This window comes from Bombus vancouverensis, unplaced genomic scaffold (genome assembly GCF_051014615.1).
Source record: "Bombus vancouverensis nearcticus unplaced genomic scaffold, iyBomVanc1_principal scaffold0028, whole genome shotgun sequence".
NCBI classification, from domain to species: domain Eukaryota; kingdom Metazoa; phylum Arthropoda; class Insecta; order Hymenoptera; family Apidae; genus Bombus; species Bombus vancouverensis.
Genome location: NW_027468919.1, coordinates 780,139 through 787,089, shown reverse-complemented (window position 1 = coordinate 787,089; position 6,951 = coordinate 780,139).

Sequence of the window (6,951 nt, the reverse complement as noted above, 5' to 3'; positions counted from 1 at the left end):
GTGTGACACTACAGAATTAAAAAATTCAGCAGATCTTATGTCGAGAAATTCAGATGCTAATACACAAAAGAAGTCTTTAGAGAATAAAGATGACAAAAGTCCATCTCCATCTATGTTAGATAGTAGTAAACGGAGCAGTCGTTATAATGTTGCTGCAAAGCCTGCTACTTTGCCAAAATTTGAAGAAATTGTTTATAATCAAACCAGACAATCAAACACAAATACAATTTTGCGAAGCGCTTTAAAGACGAAATTAATCGAAGACAAGTCTGAAATAATTAATAAACAAAAGGCATCGGAAAATATAGAAAATAAATTTGCCAAAGAAGAAAAAAGAGGTGTTAAACAAAAATCAAGTTCAGATAGTGAAAACGAAACAACTGATACTCGTCAACGAAGGGAAGTTCTTTTAACGACCACAGCTAGTGATAGCGATAGGTATAAATCTGTAGAAAATGATATTGGAGTAACGGGTGTAATAGCAACTGATGAAGCGAAACATATGTGGCGGCACGGGCCACGGAACTTTTCAACGGCTCCGGATACAAAGCGCGACGCCGCCAAAGCGCAACACCGACGTGCCCAATGTACCATCGATATCTTCACACTCTTTCCGCCGAATTCTCGGAAGAGCATACACGTGCCAGCACTGGCGGCACATCTAATGAATGCACGCTAGTGGGGATATCGATGGGCTACGAAGGGAAGAATCTGCGCGATCCGAAACAAAAGCAGAGTCAGTCTGTCTTGCGCCATTAAATGTGTAACTTCTCGGTACTATTTGATAGCAACGCGTCGAATGACCTCTCGGTGTCTATCGTTATTTGTTAGTTGTTACCTGTTGTCTGTTAAGTGTAATTGTTGATCGTTAATTGTTAACTCTGATTGTTGATTAGTTCTAATAAACTATTGTTCGTAAAAACACCAAGAGTAGTTCCTTACGCACCTATCACTATACCACCTCACATAGAGGCAGACCTAGGAGATCGGATATAGTCGAAGTTAAAAAAGATGAAGATACAAGGAAGATCCTACAAAATGAGAAGGGTGGATTAGAAGAACAAAGAAAACTCGAAGAAGATACAAAAGAAGAAACTGCAGAGACAGAAGTCAATTCAAAAGGTATATTAAATAATAAGTGCGATTTACTTGATACCGAAAGAGCTATTGAAATTAATGATACGGTTCAAGATATTAAATTTACTGAAGGTAGAAGCCGCACTCAAAATGATATGGAAGATGTAGTAGAAGATTCACAAGAATTATCTAATAAAAGTAAGTTATCAGAAATAAAGATTGCACTTAACAAAATTGAATATACAAAAACTATTTTGCGGAATAAAAAGAATTCATTAGAAAGAGAAAGGGGAGTAAGGGAAAAGAAGAAAATGTACAGACAGAAATTACCGCAAAAAATATACCAGACGATAAATGTGATTTACGTTAGAAAAAAAAAGAGAGAAAGAACGAAAGAAAGAAAGAAAAAAAAATCAAGTTATAATAGAAGGGTTTGATGACCCAGGAATATTCTTTTTCGATAACTACTCGATAGGTGAATTTAATGAGACGCGAACTAATTTTCAACATTCGAAGAAGAAGTTTATGGAATTTATTACACGATTCCACGAGAGAAACTCCAATTACAAATATAGAGATATTTTAAAACGTAATTATAATTTGGGTCAATCATGGATAGAAATTAATTTGGAAGATCTGACAGCTTTCGATGAATCACTCGCAAAAAAAAAGTTTACAAGCACCCAATTGAATGTTCACCTATTTTGGAAGCAGCGGCAACACCACCATAGGAAGGAAAAATTGAAGACATACAAATTTTATTATCTACAGGAAAGGTACGACAGAACAATTGGCGGAAGGAGAGCTTTCTGATAAAATTAAATATTTTAAAGAGAAGGATAGCCAGGTACCAAAACTCAAAGAAGAACAGAATAAATGGAGAAGTTTAGGAAAACCGATTACAGAAAAACTTGAAGAAGAACAATCCCGTCGAAAAACAACCTCAAGATGTAAATCATTCTCAAGACCGTCCATAGAACAATCTTAAAGAAAAACTAAGATTTTGGAGGACCAAAATCAATCTAAGAAGGGGGGTATGTAACGTCAATTCATATCAGAGACCAGGCCATACACCACGGACAGGATGGCACCCAGATACCTGCATATCCCTGGCACGCACCCTCAATAGTCTTAAGTGCCTACCACGGGCCTTGGCACTTTTATAGTTAAGGTGGTTCGGACCAAGCGAGTATTTCCTGTCGTAAATTCCGTCCCTTGTCCTTAGATACCCCCACCCCTAGCTTTCCTCAGACACAGTATCGTCAGTAAGACTTCACTTATTCTGTATCCTTAGAATAGTCAACATATCTATGTCGGTCTCTACTCTTATAAGTCGCGTACTTAATGTATTGTTGTAACTAAGTCTTACATAACGTGGTTGGAGTGAATTGTGATTTATGTTAATTCAGTCCGTGTTACATTGTGATTGCTGAATTCATAATAAAGGTTGATTAAAACCAAGTTAATAGTTGGGTTACGACTCAACTATATTTTATTTTCACCAACCAACCCAAAAATTACGTGACAAGGACAAAGGTAAGTTAGAGGGTCATTTATCTGAGCTGGTGTTATTCCGCTGTACAAACTATTTCCGGCCAGTACCTTTTATGTACTTTCGCTTCCGCTAACAAGCAACGCGCCATGTCCATCACTGTTCTATTATACCTTTCCGCTGTCCCGTTTAATTCATGTACGTATGTTGAGCAATTATTTATTCTTATACCTTTATCCCTAGCAAATTTATAAATTCGATTATTTAAATATCCTTTACCATTATCGCATCTTAATATTTTTAACCTCTTGCCCGTTAAATTTTCGGCTTCATTTACGAACTGTGCGAAAGAATCGAAGACCTCATCTTTTGATTTTATACAATAGATCCTAGCTATTTTACTATAATCATCGATAAATGAAATGAAATATTTTTCTCCATTGAATCCGGTAGTATTAAAGGGACCACATACGTCCGTATGAATAATTTCCATTATTTCCTTAGCCTTAGTTCGATTATTTTTGAAAGGTAAGTTATGCATTTTGCTTTCTATACACACCCTACATTTCAAAAGTTCCTTTTCAAATTCATTCGGTATGCCAGTCACTAGCTGCTCTTTACCCAAAATCTCTAAATATTTAAAATTTACGTGTCCTAGCATCCTATGCCATCTTTCCTTTTTACTCATACCACTACGTTCGGCGCTGTTTACTATGTGCTTCTTCCCTTTCAATATACTTTTTATTCTATATGTCCCATTCTCTTTGAACGCTACAGCTGTAAGTATATTATCCTCATCTATTACTTTCGCAATATTTCCTTTGGAAATAACCGTATTCTTATTGTCTGTTAGTTTACCTAAACTAATCAAATTTGTGGACATTTCTTTCGCGTAAAATACTTTCCTCATATTTACTTTATTTTGTTTTCTGAATGCTTCAAAATAACTTATAACATTCCCAACTTTTGTCGCTTTTATCGGTCTATTATCGCCTAAATATATATTTACCGGTTCTTTTAGGTCGATAGATTTATCGAAATAATTTATATTATTAATTATGTGATCGGTACAACCGCTATATAATAGCCACACTATTTCGTTCCTACTTATTTCATTCGTCTCACTGCTGTTTGCTGCGTGCGCCGTTGCTGTCCATATGCCTGCTCTAGAGTTTCCATGCTCTCCCGTGCCGGTTCTTGATTGACGATGAAAGTTCCCCCCTCCTCTGCTCGTATTGCCTTCGTTCTCTCTTCCTCTGTTTCGACCACGTGTTGGCCCATGCCAATAGCCGTTACTGCTTCCCGCTTAGACGCCATTTTGACACTCTCTCGCAAAGTGTCCTAATCTTCCACATCTGAAGCATCCTTCCTTTTTTGCAGAAAAGGCGTTGGTTTGCCTTTCTCCTCCATTGGATTTATTTTTCTTCTCTGCTATCTCTATTTTATTTTTTACATACGCTACCGTTTGATCCTCTTCTTTCAATGCTTCTATTATGTCCGCTATGTAGCTGTATTCTTCGGGTAACGTATTCAGCATGTAATTCAGCTTTTCCCTCTCACTTACTTCTGCGCCCGCACTTTTTAATTCATTTATTAATTTTTCGAAATCGTTAAAGAATGATGCTGAATCACTGTAGTTCTCCAGTCTTATGTTTTCCAATCTCCTTCTGCATACGATCTGCAGTGCCGTCGACTCTTTCAAGTACATTTCATCGAACCTTTTTATTATATCATACGCCGTTTTTCCTTCCCTAACATACTCCAATTGTCTGTTCGATATTGCACTATAAATTATATTAATCGCCTTCAAATCCTTTTTGTCCCAGTCTTCATCGTCTCTTTCGTTCTTCATTCTAGTTGTAACAACCTCGCATTCCTTATATTTGAGAAACATCGTGATTCTTTGCTTCCACATTCCATAATCCTCACCATCGAATATAGGTATCATGATTTCCGATCTCTCCATTTTAATTGATTCTTCTTTTTTTCTTTTCTTACTCAAGCGTTCCTACGTGCTCGAAGTATATTTTTTTCTGAAAGTTTTTTTTTTCTTTACTGAAAACTCACTCGCAAGATCGTAACCACGCACTAAATATCTTGCAAAACTAGTAACCACGCTCTGCTACCATGTTAAGGAAATTCGAGGATTTGGGAATACAAATTATTGACTATATTTCCCATACAACAGTTATACATCTATATTCCTCTCTAAGAACGTCTTGCACGCACGCTGGTTGCCAACCGACTAGCCTAGATTCTTCTAACATCTGGTAACAGTCTTTTGTCTCCACTAAGTCCTTGACGCTCTCTAACCCTTACACACACACTCTCATGTACAGTGTGAATGTATCACTTCCCTAACAGTAACGCTATTAGCCGTTTCAGTATCAGGGATGTTTTAAAAATCCGTATCGGATTGTCGAAACATACCGTTCAACGCGTTCACGCTTCACTTCATCAGCTATATCAGAAACGTTACACTAAAGAGTCAAAAGGTTGCCAAATATTCGTGCTTTACCTTTTGTTTGTGTGACGTTCTGTAATTGGTTTTCCAATTCAAGAGGTAATTTATACATTAGTTTTTTCTTTATTTGGTTTACGATTATTTGAAAGAAAAGTAATTACGAGAGGAAACTCTGATAGACTAGTGACAAGCTACGTTCGGAACCGAGCGCGTTGTGAATTGACAATCGTAACCAAACATCGCGACACAGTTCACCACACTACGCGTACAGCATGATCACGCTGAGTGGCGTTGAAACGGTTAACGTAACTGCGCGTACGACCGTCGAATGGCAAAGATATTCAAGCTGAGAATCGTCTTCAGATGCTATAGACGACAACTGTACTGACTTTCAAGGAGAAACCATTCGACATGGTCTTATGCTTGTGCCGGGACCTGCGGTTTGCAGTCTCTGCATCTGCTATCATTCGAAGCCGAAGTGGTGCCAGGTGATCTCATGCAAACCACCCGTAGTGAGTATATGCTCATTACTTAAACACTTAACACAACCAGAGAGAAACTAAAGCACACCGTTAACGCTTGCACGCTGGTCGTTAAAGCACATGCTACGCGAATAGGGTACACAGCGATTCATCTAACTTGCCTTGAATTACTTTTACAAAGAGAAACATGGACAGGAATAATTTTTTGTTACGAGTCGTTTAATTTATTCGTTCGTTAGGACGATTGGTCTGACAAATTCAATGTCTTGTTCCGTATAAATATTTTTAAACAAGCACGTCATAAGCTTTGTATATTTTTTTTATCGCAACGAAGAAAGTTCAGAGAAATGTTGAAATTATTAATTACAAAAGAAGACATTTACGTAGTAAAAATGTCAGCGAAAACATTTGTGAAAAAGTTACTTTGTTATAAATTCTAGAAAAAGAAATATTGAAAATCACGTCCCATTTATTCAGTTGCACGTATGAAAAGTATTTTGCATTCGCGCAAAAAAATCCCTTAAGGATACATATTTTATAATAATTGGAGTGTCAAAGTTATTACGCGGATTGGCGTACCTTAACCACGTGCCTTTTAATGAAACTAGGTTATTCATTTGTTATTCGTTCCTAACTTTCAACTTTATGATTTTTGCGGAATAAAATTTTATATTCCGGTTCAGTTTATAAATGATCCATTTTGAATTTAATAAAATTAGAGTTACAGCAGTGCAATTTAACAAAGAACAAATAATCATTTGTACTTTATTAAAATGTTCTTTTAGCGTCTCGTTTTAATATTTCTCTAATAATATTTTGTTAACCGTTATATTTAAATGAAGGTTTTCAAAGCAGAGACGTACTTTAACGTAGGAAATGGACGTACATTTATAATGAGAATTCAGAAGCAAAAATATTTCATACGAAAATAAATATTCCCCATGTGTAAATAGCTACGTTATGACTTTTATATGTATCTAACGTCTTTCCATGCAAGGTAACGTATATTTGCATCTGTGCTTCTTCGCTTCTGAGTAGTAAAACCTGGCATTCATGCGGCTGATAGGTAGTTACGCGTTGACAACGAAAAACATAAAATGAATAAAAAACATGAGCCATCCTATAAAAAAAATAAAGCTGCTTTTATCTTTCATTACATATTCGTCAGAATATTGTTAATAAATATTTAAGTTCAGATTTCAGCTTAAATAAATGCATAGGATTGGACATTTATTTATATATGTATCTGTGAACGCTTTTTGACATAAAATTTTTATAACGACTAAAATGACATATTCCGATATTAAATTAATTTGATGAGAATAAAAACTGAATTTTTTAAACGAGATTTTGTATGAAGTTACATTTATTGGGAAAAATTCATTCTTTTATAATATGATAAAACGAGACTCATAATAGACTCTGTATAAATCATT